This window comes from Saccopteryx bilineata, chromosome 8, assembly GCF_036850765.1.
Source record: "Saccopteryx bilineata isolate mSacBil1 chromosome 8, mSacBil1_pri_phased_curated, whole genome shotgun sequence".
NCBI classification, from domain to species: domain Eukaryota; kingdom Metazoa; phylum Chordata; class Mammalia; order Chiroptera; family Emballonuridae; genus Saccopteryx; species Saccopteryx bilineata.
Genome location: NC_089497.1, coordinates 51,834,162 through 51,856,023, shown reverse-complemented (window position 1 = coordinate 51,856,023; position 21,862 = coordinate 51,834,162). Strand labels below are relative to the sequence as shown.

The 21,862-nt window shown below is 40.6% G+C and overlaps 2 protein-coding genes and 1 non-coding gene across 4 annotated transcripts in view; 2 read left to right on the top strand and 1 right to left on the bottom strand.

The window, feature by feature from the left end:
• LOC136312241 (protein mono-ADP-ribosyltransferase PARP15-like) overlaps positions 1 to 21,862 on the bottom strand; it is a 328,256-nt gene that overhangs the window by 136,532 nt on the left and 169,862 nt on the right. The gene's annotated exons all lie outside the window — the stretch shown is intronic.
• The window catches only part of KPNA1 (karyopherin subunit alpha 1), an 83,544-nt gene that overhangs the window by 1,086 nt on the left and 60,596 nt on the right, over positions 1 to 21,862 (top strand). The gene's annotated exons all lie outside the window — the stretch shown is intronic.
• On the top strand, positions 7,722 to 7,797 carry TRNAD-AUC (transfer RNA aspartic acid (anticodon AUC)). The gene has a single exon. It is a non-coding gene; the product is annotated as a tRNA-Asp (tRNA).

The window sequence follows — 21,862 nt, the reverse complement described above, 5'->3', positions numbered from 1 at the left end:
AATAATCTCTTCAACAATATTTCTTAGCAGTAGATGAGTAAGTGATTTTTCCTCCCTATTGTTGCTTCAGGTATCATGCTCGACATTGTTTTTTTCCTTAATATGTTTTTGCATTTGTAATATTTTGAAAGTAATTCACAAGTTATCCCCCCTACATTTTAAAGATTGAAGAGATAAAATCTTAACTTTTCAAAGGAAAGTGAGAATGAACTCTTGTATTTTTACTATAATAATTATTCTAGGAAGGGACTGTTTTATGTGTAATACCTGATTTTAAGATTTAGGACTAGCGTGAAAGTAAAGGAATTAACATATATTGAAGTCCTTTCCAGGTATTATGCTAACTAATGTATATTAAAACATTAAATGCTTACAGTAACTCTGAAGTAGATATTCTATTAATTTTTACTGTTCTACAGATTTGAAGGTTAGTAATTTAGGTAAAGTCATCCAATTCCTGTTGGAACCAGCTTTAAGAACCCAAAGTTACTGCCATTCTGGCCTGACCTGTGGTGGCGCAGTGGATAAAGTGTCGACCTGGAAATGCTGAGGTCGCCGGTTCGAAACCCTGGGCTTGCCTGGTCAAGGCACATATGGGAGTTGATGCTTCCTGCTCCTCCCCCCTTCTCTCTCTCTCCTTTCTAAAATGAATAAAAAATAAAAGAACAAAAAACAAAGTTACTGCCATTCTAAGAATTATTTCTCCTCTTTCATATTTCTTGGTTTTGTTTTCTATATTTAATCCATTCATTCAGCAAATACTTATTGAGTGATCGTGTGCCTCAAGACTGGGTATATAGACATGATGAAGACACTCTTTCTGTCCTCATGGAATTTATAGTGTAGTGGGCAAGACAAATGTTGAATATAAATACTACGTGACATTTTATCGGCCATTAAAATTTAGCAGAAACTGTAAAGTACTAAATAAATAGCAAAGGAAGTTCAAATAGAATTAAACAACCTAGTCCGTGAGTTTACAGTCTAATAGGGAAACAAAACATAACATTTATAAAAACCTAGAGTAAATTAAATGGCAGAAATAAATGCCTCACCCAAGGTCAGTATACTTGCATTTTGTTACTTTAGGTCCTCATAGAAGTTTCGTCAAATCATAGAAGAGCTGTGATTTAATGTTATGCACCTAGATCTTTATCTAGGATAAGAAAAGGCAACATGAAAAAAATTTATTGCTAAGACACTATTTCTAATTTATTTATTAATTTTAGTAAAGTAGAGACCTTAGAGATGATTTTTTAAAGACCCCAGTGATAGGCCTTTTTCTTTTCCTTTTTTTTTTTGTATTTTTCTGAAGCTGGAAACGGGGAGAGACAGTCAGTCAGACTCCCGCATGCGCCCGGGATCCACCTGGCACGCCCACCAGGGGCGACGCTCTGCCCACCAGGGGGCGATGCTCTGCCCCTCCGGGGCGTCGTTCTGCCGTGACCAGAGCCACTCTAGCGCCTGGGGCAGAGGCCAAGGAGCCATCCCCAGCGCCCGGGCCATATTTGCTCCAATGGAGCCTTGGCTGCGGGAGGGGAAGAGAGAGACAGAGAGGAAGGAGGGGGTGGGGGGGGGTGGAGAAGCAAATGGGCGCTTCTCCTATGTGCCCTGGCCGGGAATCGAACCCGGGTCCCCCACACGCCAGGACTTTTCCTATTTTTTTATTTTTAACAAGTGATTGCTTTTACCTAGATCATTTGTATTTTGTAAGCCATCCTGTTTCTCTTTATACTTTGGCTGTCAGGAAGCTCAGAGATGGGTCCAGTTTTTGTAATTTTTCTTAATCTCAGCGGTGTTAAGATTATACCACATAGTCTGGAATTGCTTTCAATCAGTGGTTCTCAACCTGTGAGTCGCAACCCATCGGAAATACATATTTTATTTAAAAATGTATTGTATAATAAATATGTATTTTCCGATGGCTTTAGGTGACCCCTGTGTTTTGGTCATTGGACCCCCGCCGGGGTCGCGACCCACAGGTTGAGAACTGCTGCTTTCAATTGACTCCTCAGCTGTTTTCTTTGTTCCCTATTGCTCTTGATTATCTCTTTATCTTTTCTCTTTAATTTGAAAGTATGGATTACATCTTATTCTTTCAATTTATGGTGTTTTAGCATAGTGTTTATTAAATTAATGATGCATTTTTGATGTTTGTGTTTTTATATGTCAGATTGTTTTTAGAAGTATGTATAAATACTTTGTAGAAAATCAGTTAAGACTTTTGGCCATGCAAGTAAAGAAAACTGACCCTAGTGATAAAGATAATTCACTATTACTCTGTTTTAAAGATCTCTACTTTGCAGGGTATTATGAATTCAGCCATAATAATGGAAGAAAACATTGGAGATGGTAAACTAATTAGGTGATTGGGGTTGATTTCACTCTATTCTTATTTCAGGAGATGGCCCCAGGCCAAAGAGGGACCAGATAGGGCCTGCATTAGAAAAGTTTGAGGCCCTGTACTGAAAGACCAGGGATGAAGACTGATGGAACAGTACATTTTTCTTCTTTTTGTAAGAAGATGTTCCAATTCTACAAAACAGACCTAAGTGATAAAATGGTTCTGACCTAGTATGGTAGATTAATTAGGACAGTTCTGTGAAGCAGGCAGTAATCCAGAATGTGGATAATGGGGATAATCTCCTCCACATAACAAGAGTAGTGCTGCCCTTCATATACAAAGAAAATTCGGCTTACTCATCATCATTGATTTTCCAGTGTTAGGAGGGATATGTGCTGAATTGTCCATGGGTTTCTATACTCTGGTCAACAAAGCAGCTTCGGGTCAGAATGTGGGTTTGTAGCTAGGGAACAGAGAGACATGCAGAAAGTTGTAACATCAGTTTGTGGACTAAGCACTGCATCAGGTGCTTTCACTTAATTACCGTTGCAAAACTACTTTGAGGAGGTGGTTATGTGTGCTGGGTGGCTAGGTAACTTGCCCTACTTCACAGAGTAAGTGGTGGGGCTTGGATTCAAACATAGGGCTCTTTGGACTGTGTTCACATCAGTTATTAAAGCTTGATTTTGTTTTGGTTTGCAGTCCAGTGTCTCCAGCAAAACAAACTAGGTGTAGTTTGTTTAGCATCATGAAATGATGTGAAGATTTAATTTATAAAAGCTGAAAGGCTAGTCATGTTTTTTGCTACTTAAAATATATAGTTTTTAAAAATTAGAGTAATATCTGGGGTCCTGGCCAGTTGACTCAGTGGTAGAGCATCAGCCCGGTTTGGTTCCTGGTCAGGGCACACAGGAGAAGCGCCCATCTGCTTCTCCACCCCTCCCCCTCTCCTTTCTCTGTCTCTCTCTTCCCCTTCTGCAGGCAAGGCTCCACTGGAGCAGGTTGGCCTGGGCGCTGAGGATGGCTCCATCGCCTCACCTTAGGGCTAAAATGGCTCCACTTGCAGCCAAGCAATGGCCTCAGATGGGCAGAGCATCACCCCCTAGTGGGCTTGCTGGGTGGATCCCAGTCAGGCACATACAGGAGTTTTTGTCTCTCTGCCTCCCTGCTTCTAACTTAAGAAAAATACAAAAAAAAAAAAAAAAAAAAAAATCTGAAAGCAATGGTTGCCAGTCCTAGCCTCTAAACATTAGAGGTTCCCATTTTCTTTCTTTTAGTTGTTTCCTCTTTCATATTTACAAATAATTTCTTTCTATTGCTATTCTTGATACAGCAGTTGGGATATTATCAGTTGACTTTTCTGCCTCTCTGTACTGCCTTTCCCATCGTCCCAATATAGTTATCACAGGTGTTTATTAAGATAATATTCAATCTGTTTATAGTATTACAACTTAAAATATTCACAGCTGAATCATGTAGTGTATTATAAGGTCACTTATTTACTTAACCAGATTTTGTTGTCCCAGGAGTTACTACTCCCACCTCTATCCACTTTCATTTCCTGAGACAGTTGTTCCACAACCCTCTATCCTTTTAATGCTGTCTGGACTGGTTACTTTCTAGGCCTACTTCGTAGTTGTTATCCTGGAATTTCTCTTTTTGTCACCCTTAAAATTCTATTTGCCCCCTCTTTTATTGGATTTTTTAATTCTCATATTTTCTTAGCTTCTTGAGGAGGAATACTGGGAAGTAAAGTAAAGACTTTCTGAGAGCTTGCACAATTGAGAAAAATCCTTATTCTGCCTCACTGGTGGTGGCGCAGTGGATAGAGCATTGGATGCTGAGGTCCCAGGTTCGAAATCCCAAGGTCACAGGCTTGAGTGTGGACTCATCTGGCTTGACCACAGGCTCACCACCTTGAGCATGGAGTCATCAAAATGATCCTATGGTCGCTGGCTTGAAGCCCAAGGTCACTGGCTTGAGCAAGGGGTCACTGGCTGGCCTTGAGTTCCCTATCAAGGTACGTATGAGAAGCAACTATGAGTTGATGCTTCCCATCTTTCTCCCTGCCTACCTCTTTCTCTCTTAAAGAAAGAAACAAAGGAAACGGAAGGCAAGGGAAAGGGGAGGGGAAGGGAGAAAAGAAAGAAATCTTTATTCTACCTTAACATTCTATAAGTAATTTGGCTGGGTACAAAATTCTGGGCCTAAAAATTTTGGAAGTCACAACTCTATTGTTTTCAGCATTCTGGTGTTGCAGTTAAAGTCCAAAGCCATTCTGATTCTTTTTTTGAGAGAAAGGAAGAGATGAGGAAGAGTTCTACTTAGTTCTGCCATTGATTGCTTCTCATATGTGTCCTGTCTGGAGTTTGAACTGGTGACCCTGGGGGTTGAGCCAGCAACCCCAGGATTAAGATGGCAACTCCTAAATCAAGCCAGCAACCCCAGTGCTCTGGTCGATGCTCTATCCACTCTGCCACCTGCCAACACACTGATTCTTCTTTTTTATATGACCTATATATCCTGTTGTGCCTCCAGTCTTTAGAAGCTTTTAAGATATTTTTAACCCCTTAATTCTATAATGATGTACCTGGATGTGGGTCTTTTTTTCATTTAAGGGCATTCCATGGACCTTACAATCTGGAAATTCATGCCTGTTAGTTCTGGGAAATTCCTTTCATTTTTTCTTTTTCTTTTTTCTTAAGAAGAGGGGAGACAGAAACAGACTCCCACATTCACCGCAACTGGATCCACTGGGCAAGCCCCCTACTGGTGGTGATCTGCCCATCTATGGATGTTGCTCGGCAACTGAGCTATTTTTAGCACCTGAGGCACAGGTTCCTTAGAGCCAGCCATCCTCAGTGCTGGGAGCCAGCTCACTCAAACCAATCGAGGCATGGCTGTAGGAGAGGAAGAGTGAGAAAGTGAGAAGAGGGAGAAGGGTGGAGAAGCAGATGGTTGCTTCTCCTGTGTGCCTTGACTGGAAATCAAGCCCAGGACATCTACACATCAAGCCGACACTCTACTACTAAGCTGGCCAGGGCCTCCTTTCATTATTAATTTTTGACTCTCAGTAAAATAAGTTTGAGAATTGGTTATGCTTCTTAAGTCCTTGACACCTTTTGACAGACTTATCATTTTTGAACCCAACTTCTCTCACCCTTTCCAGAAAGCACCCACTCCATTCTGTTTGATACATTCCTGGGTTGCATATGAATTTCTGTAAAATATGTAGAGGGTATGTGTATTTAGTTTATGTACAATCATGTGCCAGTTAATGACATTTCAGTCAATGATGTACTGCATATTACTACCATTGTTCTGTAGGATAATAGAGCTGAAAAATTCCTGTCACCTAGTGACATGACATCTTAGCCCACATGTTTGTGGTGATGCTGGTCTAAACAAACCTACTGCTCTGCCAGTCATATAAAAGTATAGCACATGCAATTACAGTAGTAGGCTATACGATGTAGGTTTGTATAAGTGCACTCCAAGATGTTTGCACACGGTGACTCACTTAACATCACATTTCGCAGAAGGTATCCCCATTGTTAGGTGGCACATGACTGTCCAGTTGATCCTTGAGCAGCTCGGGTTGGAGAACCAACCACCGTGTGTTACAAAATCCAAGTCTGACTTTTGACTCCCCCAAAACTTAGTTGTCCCTCAGTATTCTTGGGGGATTGGTTCTAGGACTTGTCCCCTTCCCTGTGGGTACCAAAATCCACGGATGCTCAAGTCCCCTGTATAAAGTGGAATAGATAGGTGCAGTGCATACATTTGGCCCTCTGCATCTACAGATTCCCAACCACGGATCAGAAATAGTACCATTATTTATTGAAAGGAAATATATGTTAGTACCGTGATGGTGAACCTTTTTATAAAAACTGCCCACTTTTGCCTGACCTGTGGTGGCGCAGTGGATAAAGCGTCGACCTGGAAATGCTGAGGTTGCCGGTTCGAAACCCTGGGCTTGCCTGGTCAAGGCACATATGGGAGTTGATGCTTCCAGCTCCTCCCCCTCTTCTCTCTCTCTCTCTCTGTCTCTCCTCTTTCTCTATCTCTCCCTCTCCTCTCTAAAAAAATGAATAAATAAAAAAAATTAAAAAAAAAAAAAACAAAAAAAAAACTGCCCACTTTTGCAGTGCTGGTCAACCTGGTCCCTCTTGCCTTAGCTGTCCAGCTTTCATAGTGGGCGGTAGCAGAGCAACCAAACGGCACAGCGATTGGCCCACCATGAAAGCTGGAACGCCCACTACTGGGTGGGCGGGACCACGTTGACCAGCACTGCAAAAGTGGGCGGTTTTTCTTAAAAGGTTCACCATCTAGTATAAGTGGACCTGTGCATTTCACACCTTGTTGTTCAAAGGTCAATTGTATTGTTACAGACCTTGTCCTGTTTCTTTTTTAATAACAGCATCGTTTTGCAGACTTTCTCTGGGTTTTTTTTTGCGCGCGCGCGCGCGCGCGTGTGTGTGTGTGTGTGTGTGTGTGTGTATAAAATGTAGAATTCCCTAGTGTATATCTACCGAGTTTTACTTTTCATTTCCGAATGACTGATTGAAACCTGAGTTGCCTTACTTGCATCAACAAATATACTGGTAAATATATTCTTACTTGCCATCCTTATGTACCTGTGTGAGTAGTTCTTTGGGATATTCTCTTCCCAGGAGTGGGATTTCTGGTTCATAAAATTGAACTAGTTTATGTGCCTACTAGCAGTGCATTAAATTTCTTTTGCCCACATTTTTGTCAGTACTTGGTTTTATCCAACTTTCTAATTTTTGACAGTCTGATAGATGTAAAGCAGTATCTCATTGTTTTAATTTACGTTGCCTGATTACTAATGAGTATGAGCATCTTTTGGATCCATTTAGGTTTTCCCTTTTGATAATTGTTTATTTTGTCCTTTGTCTATCTTTCTTTGGGTTTCCTGTCTTTATTTTTGGTTGGTAGAAGTTCCTTGTGTAGGTTAGGCTGGGATGGACTGTTGATTTTGGGCTTAGAAAATATTTTCTCTAGGTCTGTCATCCTATTAATTTTGTCCATGTTGTGTTTTATTGAATGGATATTCTAAATTTGATGCATTGTGTCTTTGATAATCTCTTCCTCATCAATATATTGTTTTCTCCATTGGAGATTGTGTATTTGGATATTGGGATTCTTACATTATTCTTTTCATGTTCTTTTCTATTTTCTCTGTTTTTGTGTTTTTGTTCTGTTCCCTAAGAGATTTCTTCAGTGTTATCTTCCAGCCTTTCTATTGACATTTTAATTTCTATATATTTTAAATTTCTCTGAGCTCATTCTTACATCTTAAATATAGATTTTATTTTTTAGAGGAGTTTTAGGTTCACAGCAAAACTGAATGGAGGCCCTGGCCGGTTGGCTCAGCGGTAGAGCGTCGGCCTATCGTGCGGAGGACCCGGGTTTGATTCCTGGCCAGGGCACATAGGAGAAGCGCCCATTTGCTTCTCCACCCCTCCGCCGCACCTTCCTCTCTGTCTCTCTCTTCCCCTCCTGCAGCCGAGGCTCCATTGGAGCAGAGATGGCCCGGGCGCTGGGGATGGCTCTGTGGCCTCTGCCTCAGGCGCTAGAGTGGCTCTGGTCGCAACATGGCGACGCCCAGGATGGGCAGAGCATCGCCCCTGGTGGGCGTGCCGGGTGGATCCCAGTCGGGCACATGCGGGAGTCTGTCTGCCTGTCTCTCCCTGTTTCCAGCTTCAGAAAAAATGCACACAAAAAAACCCAAAAACTGAATTGAAAGGGCAGAGTTCCCATCTACCCCCTATCCCCAACACGTAATCTCCCACCACCACCATTTGTATCAGGTGGTACATTTGTTGTAACTGAATCAACATTAACACATCATTGTTGCCCAAAGCCCATAGTTCACATTAGGGTTTATGCTTGGTGCTGTCCATTCTATGGGTTTGGACAAATGTATAATGAGATATATCAGTCATTATAGTATCATACAGAGTGGTTTTACTGCCATGAAACTTCTCTGTGCTCTGCTGTTTGTTTATTCCTCCCACCCCTCAAACCTCTGACAAAGAACTGATCTTTTAACTGTCTCCATAGTTTTGCCTCTTCCAGAATGTCATATGATTGACTCGTACTCATACGCTTTTGAAAAAGCTGTTAATGTGACAAGTATAATACACTTGTCCTTCCCAAAAAGAGGGGAGTGGAGGGTATTATATGTAAATAGTCCATCTCATTTATGGATACTGATGTAGAAATTTTTAAGAAAACATTAACAGGTAGAATTAAAAAGCATGATACACCATGACCAAGTGTGTTAATTCTAAGAATCAAGAATCATTCAATATTAAGAAGTCTATTAATAGCTCACATATTTAATAGGTCAAAGGAGATAAATGATTGATTTAATAATTGCCAGAAAAGTCATTTCATGTAATGTAACACCTTTCAGGTTTTGACACTTTTAGTGTAAAGTATGTATGGATCAGTGGTATTTAGATTTTTTTTTTTAAACAGAGTCAGAGAGAGGGATAGATAGGGACAGACAGACAGGAATGGAGAGAGTTTAGAAGCATCAGTCATCAGTTTTTGTTGTGACACCTTAGTTGTTCATTGATTGCTTTCTCATATGTACTTTGACTGTTGGCCTTCAGCAAACCGAGTAACCCCTTGCTCGAGCCAGCAACCTTGGGTCCAAGCTGGTGAGCGTTGCACAAACCAGATGAGCCCACGCTCAAGCTGGCGACCTCACGGTCTCAAACCTGGGTCCTCCGCATCCCAGTGTGATGCTCTATCCACTGTGCCACCGCCTGGTTAGGCTAATTTTTTTATAGTATCTCAAAACAGTACTGTGACATAATTAGAGTTCTCATACATTATTGGTAGGAATGCATGATGCTACAGCCACTTTGGAAAACAATTTGATAATTTCTTACTCAGTTAAACATATACAGGCAGTCTTCCCTAGGTTACAAATGAGAGGTTCTGTAGGTTTGTTCTTAAGTTGAATTTGCAGGTAAGTTGGAACAGGAACATTTACCTATTAAATGCAACTTAGATGTTTGTCTTAACATAATATTTTTTTTTACCTTTTAATGCATGTAAATATTTACACAGTTTGAAGCCTACAAAACTTACCTTGTTTGTAACCCAGGACTTCCTGTACTATTACTATATATGAGCCAACAGTTTTACTCCTAGGTCTTTACCCAGAAAAATGAAAATGTTCACCCAAAAACCATATGTGGATGTTTATAGTGACTTACTATATTTCCCCATGTATAAGACGCTCCCATATATAAGACTCACCTTAATTTTGGGGCCTGAAATTTGAAAAAAAATTACATAAAGTTATTGAACTCAAGTTTTATTCATCATAAAATTCATACAACTCCTCATCACTGTCAAAGCTCCCATCCATTAGCTTGTCCTCATCTGTGTCTGAATGACTTATAACTGTCTTCATATATTGCCTTGTCCTCAGTTCCATCTATGGTATTTGAAATGCCATACTTCTTAAATGACTTGATAGTCATTATATAAGACACACTCAGTTTTTAGAGCCCAAATTTTTTAAAAAGGGTATGTCTAATACATGGGGAAATACGGTATTCATAATCACCAAAAACTGTAAGCAACCTAAATGTCTAGCATCTGGTGAAAAAACAGATTGTGGGAAACAATGGAATAAATTCATTAAGATGAATGAATTACTGCTAGATCAACAACATGGATTTATCTTAGTTAATAGCAAGTGAAAGAAGCCGTATTCAAAAGGCTACATACTTTATGATCCCATTTATTTGACATTCTGGAAAATGCAAACTGTAGGGACAGGAAGTAGTGATTACCTGTGGTTGGGGGCAATAGATTTCCCAGAAGGGTATGTGACAGAACTTTTTTGTAGTGAAGAAAGTGTTCTTTATCTTAATTGTGGCTGTGTTTACTTAAATGGTAAATTTTACTGTATGTAAATTGTACCTCAAAAAACCTGACCTTTAAAAACCACCCCAGTGTCATGTTTTATGGCAAACACTGGATATAGATCAAAATTACAATGAGATTAAAATGCCAACTCAAAGCTTTGTTGCTTAATGTTGTTCCTGAACTACTAGGTAATATATTTTAAGAAGGAAAGTGAAGTGGGATACAAACATTAAAATGAAAAAACACAGGCCCTGGCCGGTTGGCTCAGCGGTAGAGCGTCGGCCTAGCGTGCGGAGGACCCGGGTTCGATTCCCGGCCAGGGCACACAGGAGAAGCGCCCATTTGCTTCTCCACCCCTCCGCCGCGCTTTCCTCTCTGTCTCTCTCTTCCCCTCCCGCAGCCAAGGCTCCATTGGAGCAAAAGATGGCCCGGGCGCTGGGGATGGCTCTGTGGCCTCTGCCTGAGGCGCTGGAGTGGCTCTGGTCGCAACATGGCGACGCCCAGGATGGGCAGAGCATCGCCCCCTGGTGGGCAGAGCGTCGCCCCATGGTGGGCGTGCCGGGTGGATCCCGGTCGGGCGCATGCGGGAGTCTTTCTGACTCTCTCCCCCTGTTTTCAGCTTCAGAAAAATGAAACAAAACAAAAAAAAACACACAAGTTACAATTTTTTAGAGATATTAAATATTAAAGTATCAGCTGAAAGTATTAGAATTCAGTAGCTGATTTAGTTCAAGGGCTGGCTTTAAAAAATTAATATATAGTAATGAGTAATTTTCCTGTATATAAACAGTAGCAAATTAGAATATAATTGAAGGAAACTTCACATTTATCGTTGTAACCAACAAAGTAAATGGAAACATATTTAATGCTTGAATTAAATATTGTAAATATGTTGAGTTTCCTTTTGAATGTTATCTGAATATCAAAGGGCTCTTTTTTTTTCTTAAGACAGTAAAGATTATCTGGACCAAGTGTTCTCAAATATTTTGGTCTCAGAACTTCTTTACACTCTTAACTTATTGAAGACCCCCAAAGAACTTTTGTTGTTTTTTTATATGTTAATATTTACTGTATTAGAAATTAAAATAGGCCTGACCTGTGGTGGCGCAGTGGATAAAGCGTTGACCTGGAAATGCTGAGGTCACTGGTTCGAAACCCTGGGCTTGCCTGGTCAAGGCACATATGGGAGTTGATGCTTCCAGCTCCTCCCCCCTTCTCTCTCTCTCTGTCTCTCTCTCTTCTCTCTCCCTTTCTGTCTCTCTCTCTCCTCTAAAAATGAATAAATAAAATAAAAAAAAAATTAAAAAAAAAAAAGAAATTAAAATAAAAATTTAAAATACAGGAATATGCAGCACACATTATATTAGGCATAGGAATAACAAAGCCATTACATATGAAGCCTCTGAAAAACTCACTAGTGAAAGGGAAAAAAGCATGTAACATTTTAGTGTTGTGAAAGTAAAATAGATGTAGGCTCTGGCCAGTTGGTTCAGTGGTAGAAGGTCGGCCTGGCGTGTGGGTGTCTTGTGTTTGATTCCTGGTCAGGGCACACAGGAGAGGTACCCATCTGCTTCTCCACCCCTCTCCCCCTCACTTCTCTACTTCTCTGCCTCTCTCTCTCCCCCCTCTCCTCCCTCCCCTTCATGCAGCCATGGCTTGATTGAAGCGAGTTGTTGGCCCAGTGTGGGCACTAAGGATAGCTCAATTGCTGAGCACTGGAGCAATGCCCCAGATGGGCGGGGCATTGCCCCCTAGTGGGCTTGCCAGGTGGATCCCAGTCAGGGTGCATGTGGGAGACTGTCTCTCTGCTTCCCATCCTTTCACTGAATAAAAAAAAGAAAATAGTTGTCATAAGATGCATATTTTCACATATTACTCTAGTGTCAAATATGGGAATGTTGCATCAGTCTGGATTAGTGATGGTGGTCATGGGAACTGACTGGTACACTCAGATTCACTAATAGATTTAAAAAAATTTTTTTAAAGACTTCATTTATTTTAGAGAGGAGAGATTGAGAAAGGCAGGGGCAGGGTGGAGCAGGAAACGGCAACTCCCATATGTGCCTTGACCAGGCAAGCCCAGAGTTTCAAACCAGTGACCTCAGCATTCCAGGTCGATGCTTTATCCACTGAGCCACCACAGGTCAGGTGAGATTCACCAATAGATTTGTGTGATAGTTTAGCAGGAGTAGTCAACCTTTTTATACCTACCACCCACTTTTGTATCTCTGTTAGTAGTAAAATTTTCTAACCGCCCACCGGTTCCACAGTATTGGTGATTTATAAAGTAGGGAAGTAACTATACTTTATAAAATTTATAAAGCAGAGTTACAGCAAGTTAAAGCATATAATAATAATTACTTACCAAGTACTTTATGTCAGATTTTTGCTAAGTTTGGCAGAATAAATCTTTTTTTTTTTTTTTTTCTTTTTTCTGAAGCTGGAAACGGGGAGAGACAGTCAGACAGACTCCCGCATGCGCCCGACCGGGATCCACCCGGCACGCCCACCAGGGGCGGTGCTCTGCCCCCCAGGGGGCGATGCTCTGCCCATCCTGGGCGTCACCATATTGCAACCAGAGCCACTCTAGCGCCTGAGGCAGAGGCCACAGAGCCATGCCCAGCGCCTGGGCCATCTTTTGCTCCAATGGAGCCTTGGCTGCGGGAGGGGAAGAGAGAGACAGAGAGGAAAGCGCGGCGGAGGGGTGGAGAAGCAAATGGGCGCTTCTCCTATGTGCCCTGGCCGGGAATCGAACCCGGGTCCTCCGCACGCTAGGCCGACGCTCTACCACTGAGCCAACCGGCCAGGGCTCAGAATAAATCTTTATAAAACAACTTACTATAGTTAAATCTATCTTTTTATTTATACTTTGGTTGCTCCGCTACCGCCCACCATGAAAGCTGGAACACCCACTAGTGGGCTGTAGTAGGGACCAGGTTGACTACCACTGGTTTAGAGGGTACTTTGACAATATTAAAATTTTAAGTGCATGTTTTTTTTACTTTGAAGTTCCATTGTTTAGAATTCATTAATGGATATAATTGCAAAATGTGTGCAAATACATGAAAGAATAAGTATTGATTAAGGCATTGTTTGTGATAGAAAAGAGGAGATAAGCTTCATTGTCTGATGTCTAGGGTCTGGTTATTATGATTTGGCTTGGCCCTGGTTGGTTGCATAGCGGTAGAGCGGCAGCCCGGTGTGTGGAAATCCTGGGTTTGATTCCTGTCCGGGGCACACAGGAGAAGCACCCATCTGCTTCTTCACCCTTCCCACCTCCTCTTTCTCTTTATCTCTCTCTTCCCCTCCCACAGCCAAGGCTCCATTGGAGCAAAGATGGCCCTGGTGCTGAGGATGGCTCTATGGCCTCTGCCTCAGGCACCAGAATGGCTCTGGTTGCAACAGAGCAATGCCCCGGATGGGCAGAACATCACACCCTAGTGGACTTGCCGGGTGGATCCCGGTCAGACGCAGTCTGCCTCCCTGCTTCTCACTTCAGACAAAAAATAAATAAAATAAAAAAGATTTGGCTCTGTAGGTGTTGATGTGGAAATGTTTGTCCAGAGTTGAAGAAAAGTGCAGAACTGTGTATAATTATCCCATCATGTATAATATTGTATAAACCAAAAGAACACATGCATACTTGTATAACCAATTTTGAAATGATATACTGAGAACTTGATGGAGGCTTCCTTTAGATACCAGGGGAAGTACACTTTTATTTTTCTCTTCATACCCTTCCATATTTGGATTTTTTTATAAACTGAGAGCCTTTTTATAATTTAAAAAGAAAGAATATTTCAAAGTCAAAATTATACTGAATAGATGATAAAAATTGGTAGAGTGTTGGAGTCATTTGTGAGTTCTGAGATACCACAATTTAGCAGAAAAGGTAAGAAAGAAAAAGAAAACCAATAGTCCTGCCATTTTTCATGTCTGCATACTCCTTTTGAAGAACAGTAGTTTTAATCATAGAGATTTACTGTTGTTCCTCTTCAGTTGTATTTTCTAATGTCTGCTTTTATTTTTGTATTCTTCTGTTTGCGGGTCTTTCTCTTTCAACTTCAATTGATGAAATTCTATTTATTCTTCACGACCTATCTGAAACATCATTTTCTCTATGAAGCCATTCTTTATTTTATTATTATTATTATTTTAATTTTTGTATTTTTCTGAAGCTGGAAACGGGGAGAGACAGTCAGACTCCCGCATGAGCCTGACCGGGACCCACCCGGCACGCCCACCAGGGGGCGATGCTCTGCCCCTCCAGGGCGTCGCTCTGTCGTGACCAGAGGCGCCTGGGGCAGAGGCCAAGGAGCCATCCCCAGCACCCTGGCCATCCTTGCTCCAATGGAGCCTTGCTGCGGGAGGGGAAGAAAGTGACAGAGAGGAAGGAGAGGGGGAGGGGTGGAGAAACAGATGGGCGCTTCTCCTGTGTGCCCTGGCCGGGACTCCCGCACGCCAGGCTGACGCTCTACCACTGAGCCGACCGGCCAGGGCCTATGAAGCCATTCTTGATGACTTTTGTCAGAAGAAGTCTTTTTGTTTTTAACCTTTAGAGCTATTCATAGCTATGTATTTCTTCATTACGCAAGTCTGAGCTATATTTATGGTCCAGGCAGTGGAAGTATGTTTTATTTTTATTTACTGATTTGAGAGAGGGGGAAACATTGATTTGTTGTTGCACTTATTTACCCATTCATCATTTGATCTTTTGTTTTGTTTGGTTGGTTTTGTGTGTTCCCTGACCAGGGACTGAAACTACAACCTTGGTGTATCGGGATGAAGCTCTTAAGCAACTGAGCTACCTTGCCAGGGCCAGAATATGCTTTCATAGTTTACTTCTTTTCCCTCATAAGGTATTATCTTCCAAGACACACAGAAGTGGAGTATTTTCCCTACATCATTGTGCTAAGAAGTAAAATTGAAAATGGGGCTTTAAGGCCCAGGCAAATTCTTTGGTCTTGCTTCTTGTGTTACTTTACAAAGAAGCAATGAATAATTTTTGTGAACATTACCTCTTAGACTTTTTGTATTTTTTTTTATTTTGAAATAATTTCAAGTTTACAGAAGTTTTAAGAAATATACAGACCTCCTGTTTATCCATTCACATTCCCCATTTATTCATTTTACCTTTTCCTCCATTTGCTTTATCATTGATTCGCTCTCTCTGTTTGTGTACTGTGTTCCCAGCATTGCCTTTTCTTAATTGCTTGTCCTTCCAGCTCCATATTGAATACAGGCTACCGATACTTAAATCTAGTTGCCTTTGGGCTTGCCCTGTTACTGTAGGCTTTCTCCTTCCTTTGACCTAAAACATCTGATTTCTTGACCTTAGATCATCATTGCAACACTGCTGTTACGCTATATTTGTGATATTTTAGAGCCAAAATGCTGCCTGCTTCAGGAACTCAGCTCCTTGGATCATTTCTCAGTTAAAGCTGATTTCTTCAGAATTATTTATAAATTCTCATTTGCATTGTACCGACCTTTCAGTTTAATAAAGTCTAATCTGACAAATTACTTCTGGTTAAATGTATTAATCGGCTTGGGATGCCATAAAAAAGTACCAGAGACTGGTTGGCTTAAACAACAAAAATTCATTTTCTTACAGTTCTGGAGGCTAGAAGTCCAAAATCAAGGTGGCAACAGGGTTGGTTTCTGGTAAGGCTTCCTTTTCTGACTTGCAGGTGATCACCTTCTCCCTCTGCCCTTACATGGTCTTTGCTTTGTACACATCCTAAGAGAGAAGGGGTAGGGAGTGCATTGTCTCTTCCTATTAAAAGGACACCAGTCCTACTGTATTAGGTCCTTCCCTCACGACCTCATTTAACCCTTATTACCTCTTTAAAGGCCCTATATCCAACTGTAGTCACATCGGGAGTTAGGGCTTCAATTAATTGGAGGGGGAGAGGGCATGACTAAGTTCATAATAGTAGAGCAATGGGTTTATAATCAGAAGACCTAAAATCATATCCTTGCTCTATCTTTTATTAAGCGTTTAACTCCAGCAAGTCAGAACCTCAGTGAGCCTCCCAAAACTTTACCTGTAAAGGATAAGAATAGTAATTCTTGCCCTGGAGGTTTCATAAGAGATTTAGGTAAATTAAATGATGTGACACAGCACATTGTAAATCAGTTATTCTCATCCCAGGGTTGCATGAAAATCATCTTAGTAACTCTTCCTCTGACTTCCAGCCTGACAGCAGATCAGCTCTCTAGTAAAACTGGTGAAGAAACTAAAAAACAATTCATTTAAATACTCTGAAAATGGTCAGAGGGCATACAATAAATGAAGAGCTTCCAGTTGGAGGGAAGGTTTTCTTCCTGGGAGGAGTAGGACATCAGGATTTTTTTAATTCTGTCTCCAGCTGCCTGCTGCTGAGGCTGAGTTCTGGGTGAATACAGTGGAGAGGTAGGGGACTACCTTCTGTGCAGTTCCTGTCTGTGGAACAGACGCTTTACGTAAACGTGGGCACAGAATCACTGAGAGTGATTACCTTTTTTTCTCTGTGTGTGTGTGTGTGTCAGAGACAGAGGAACAGATAGACAGGAAGGGAGAGAGACGAGAAACATCAATTTTTTGTTGTGGCACCTTAGTTCATTGATTGCTTTCTCATATGTGCCTTGACTGGGGGGCTACAGCAGACTGAGTGATACCTCGGTCAAGCCAGCGACCTTGGACTCAAGCTGGTGAGCCTTGCTCAAACCAGATGAGCCTGTGCTCAAGCTGGCGACCCTGGGGTTTCAAACCTGGGTCCTCTGTGTCCTAGTCTGACACTCTATCCACTGTGCCACTATCTGGTCAAGCCCTTTTTTTCTGTTTTATAAGGTGGTGGTGGTTCCATGTCAGGAAAGACAAGCCAAGAAAACGTCAGGGTACTGCCTATCTCCCACCAAACGTGCAGCTCCTAGGAATATCACTCAGAGAAGTGTCCTGTTGTCCACACTCCCGGCTTGAGAGCCCTGAATCAGAGATTTTGCTTGGAGATATGGGGGAGGAAAAAGCTGGCCATAAAACAGCTCTGATTTTTTCAAGGAACTGACTTTATTTGTAGTAGAGTTGGAGAAATTCAAGCCTAAGAGTACTCTGAAAATGGGATTGTGGTGAAAGGCAGGAGATTTGTAGATTCAAGAACATACAGACTATACTGAAGGCTCCCTAGTTTGATGGGGAGAACTGGAATGAGAGATAGATGTAGGAGCTTCCCTCGGATCAAAGCAAATGTCAAAAACTGACCTCTGGAACTACTCCTTCAAAGGAATATGAATTTGATTGGATTTCTTCGTAGAGCAATTTATGCCTGAGACCATTGAAACAATAGAGCGCTCGACTAGCAATGATTAGTGGGGGTGTGAAGCTGGGAGTTGTCAGGGAAAGAGAGCCCTGCCAAACCACTGTTACAGCCAAGTGACTGTGGGCATATTCAGGCTGTCCTTGATGTTCAACATTGGAGGCTTGAACACCGCAGGGAGGGGTTTGAGGTTGGGAAACTAGACTTCTTTAAAATAACCGAGCAAATTACTAAACAAATAAGCAAATAAAAACAAAAAATCCTGTGTGGGGGGCACCAGTGACCATAGTTGCCATAAAGCATTATATAAAGTACTGAGTTTCCAATAAAAAGTTATTAGACATCAAAACAAGTAAACAAACAGACCAAAAAATCTAGGGAAGGATAATCTGTTCCCTAGAATCACTCAGTGATTCTGTGCCCAAGGTAAAGCCTCTGTTCCACAGACAGGAACTGGACAGAAGGTAGCACTGGCAAAATCACTCAACAGAAACTGCCTGTGAGATTGAGCATGTTGGATTTAACAGAAATAGACATTTGAAGGAGCCATTATATGTATGTTCAAAAGATCAAAGGAAACCTTCACTAAAGAAGTAAAGGAAGGTGTAACACATCAAATACAGATTAGTAGTAGAGACATAGAAATTGCAAAGAATGGAAATTCTGCAGTTGAGAAATAATAGAACTGATGAAAAATTAGAGGGGCTGAATAGATTTGAACTGGTAGAAGAAAAAATTAGTTAACTTGCCAATAGATTGGTAGAGATTTGTGAAAAGGAGAGGGGGAAAAAAATGAAAATTGAAAAGAGCCTCCGAGAAATGAGTGTCACCATTAAGTGCACCACAATACACATAGTGAGAGAACCAGAAGAGGGGAGAGAAAAAGGACCAGAAAAAGTATATGAATGGCTGAAAACTTTTCTAGTTTATTGAAAAATACTGCCCTGTACTTTCAGTGGGATCAATGATCTTCAAATAGGATTAATGTAAGGAAGTCCACAAATGGTCACGTCAGTGTAAAAATGTTGAAAATCAAAGACAAAGGGAATATCTTCACAACAGCAAGAGAAAAACAACTAATTACTTAAAAGGGAATCCTGATAAGAATAACAGCTGATTTCTTAGTGGAAGCAGTGGAAGTCAGAGACAGCAGTGGAATAATGCAAGTCACATGCCACTTAACGGTAGATCTAAGAATTACATCACTAGGTGATTTTGTTGTGTGGACATCATAGACTGTACTTATACAAACCTAGATGGTATAGCCTACAACACACCTAGGCCATATGGTATAGCCTATTGCTCCGAGGCTGCAGGCATGTATAGCATATTACTGTACAAACAACACAGATTAGATAGCAAGAGAAAATGATGCAACCAAGAGATGTGGTAAACACGGGATGTATGAAGCCACTGCCAGTGAAACATGGATACTGTTTTAGAACAAACTTTTTTATAAGTAGAAAGTGTGCTCTAGATTAGAATAAATGATAAAATACAGTATGGCAAATGCACAGACTAGTTACAGTCATTTATTTATTATCAAGAGTATTATGTATTGTGCATGATTGTATGTGCTTTTACATAACTGGCAGACCAGGTTGTTTATACCAGCATCACCACAACATGTTCCTTTATGATGTCACAATAGCTATGATGTTACTAGGTGATAGGAATTTTTCAGCTCCATTATATTTTATGGGACAACTGTTACATGTGTTGTCTTTTATTAACTGAAATGTCATTATGTGGTACATGACGGTATGTGAAGTAGTAAGACAAATACTGTCAACCAAAAATTTTATATATCATCAAACTTTTTAAAAAATAAAGATTAAAGATTCTTCCAGATTTTTTTTTTTTTTTAAAAAGGAAGCAGACCTGCCTTGCAGGAATGCTAAAGGAAGTTTTTTAGGATGAAAGCAAATGATCCCAGGTGGTAATTTGAATTCACATGAATAAAGAGCACCAGTAGAGGTAATTACAATATGTCATTTTAAAAGAAGATAACCACGTGTTTTCTTAAAACATTTAAAAAGCAATTGTGTAAAGTGATGTATCCAATTGTTTGGGCCTGTAATATATAGAAACAATATATTTGTAATGTACCTGCCAGTAAGAGCACAAAGGTGAGTGAGAGCAGAGCTCTTTTTAAGCTAAGGAAATGACTAAAGATGATAAAGTAATAATTATAATTCTGTTGTTGGGTTTGTAACAGGTGTAATGTATCATATATAACAGCAATACTATAAAACAGAATTGAATTATATAGCTTAATATTTCTGTATCTCACTGGTATTAAGGTAGTGTAAGTCTGAAGCTGATTCTGATAAATTAAAGTGTATATGGTAAGCCGTAGAGCTGCAATTTTCAGCCTTTTTTTTTATCTCATGGCACACAAACAGCACACCAAAAATATATTTTTTGTCTATTTGACAAAAAGAATAAGTATTATTTTGATGCATTTACACTGCACAGCTATTGTGTTGGCTATTGTCATTTTTTTGACAATCGAAGAGAAAAGAGTTCAGTGCCCCAGACTAGTCAGTTATTGCATGTTTTAAAAATTGTTGCAGCACACTGGTTGAAAAATCACTGCCCTAGAGCAATTGGGGAAAAAACAAAAAATGTGAAAAAGTCACTGTAGAAATTTAAGTGCCTCATTTGAAAATATTCACTAAATGCAAAAGAAAGCAGTGAAAGAGTAAAAGGAACAAAAAAGATGAAACATAATAATAAAGATATGTTTAAAGTATAAGAATGGAAAAATACATATACAAACAAGGAAGCTGGAGTGGCTATACTAATATCAGAAAAAATAAATACCCTAAAACAAAAAAATGATACTAGAGCTAAAGAGGGACATTTTATAATGATGAAAGGGGCAACCCACCAGAAAGATAAAAAATTATATATTTACCTATTAACAGCACCAAAATACAATGAAGTAAAAACTGACAAATGAAGGGAGAATAGACAATAATGGTTGGGAGACTTCATTCAGTACCCTCTTTCAAAAATGGACAAAACCACTAGGCATAAGGTCAACAAGGTAACAAAAGTACAGTATAAATGAGCTAGACCCAGCAGATATCTATAGACCACACCACCAAGCAGCAACAGCAGAATGTACAGGGTGGGCAAAGGTAGGTTTACAGTTAATAACTACAATAATAAATAATACAAGAATAAACTCTTATTTCATATGCTCAAGTGCGAACCTACATTTTACCACCTTATATATGTTAAATGCAGGTGGGACATTTTCCAGGATAGACCACATGTTAGGACACAAAACAAACTCTAATACATTTAAAAGGATTACAATAATAAAAAGGATGTTCTCTGATCACAATGTAAAGAAATTAGATATCAACAACAGAAATTAGGGGAATTATGAATATGTGGAAATTAACATACTTCTGCATAACTAGTGGACTGAAGAAATCACCCGGGAAATAGAAAATAATAGTTTGAAAAAAATTTACCACCTAATAAATAAAACTTACAGGATACAGCTAAAAGCATTGCTCACAGGGAAATTTCTAGCATTAATGCCTGTATTAAGAAAAAAGAAAGAATTTGAATCTATAACCTAACTTTACACCTTCAGTAACTAGAAAAAGAAGCGCAAAGTAAATCTAAAGCAAACACAAGGAAGGATATAATAAAGATTAGAGTAGAGCCCTGGCCTGTTGGCTCAGCGGTAGAGCGCTGGCCCGGTGAGCAGGAGTCCCGGGTTCGATTCCTGGCCAGGGCACACAGGAGAGGCGCCCATTTGCTTCTCCACCCCTCCCCCTCTCCTTCCTCTCTGTCTCTCTCTTCTCCTCCCGCAGCCAAGGCTCCATTGGAGCAAAGATGGCCCGGGCGCTGGGGATGGCTCTGTGGCCTCTGCCTCAGGCGCTAGAATGGCTCTGGACGGGACAGAGCGAGGCCCCAGAGGGGCAGAGCATCACCCCCTGGTGGGCGTGCCGGGTGGATCCCGGTGGGGCGCATGCGGGAGTCTGTCTGACTGCCTCCCTGTTTCCAGCTTCGGAAAAATGAAAAAAAAAGAAAAGAAAAAAAAAAAAGATTAGAGTAGAAATTACCGTGTTTTCCATGTATAAGATGTACCTTTTCTGAAAAATTTGGGGTCTAAAAACTATCTTATACAGTGATTGTAGATTTCTTTTTACTTGCATCTACTGCTTTTTCGCGCTTGTTTTTTGCACTCATTGTTTCTCACTTGTTACCAGTATATTACAGTAGGTTACTTTTTGCCATGTTCTATCCAGAGATGGCTCAGAAAAGATTTTCATACAGTGCT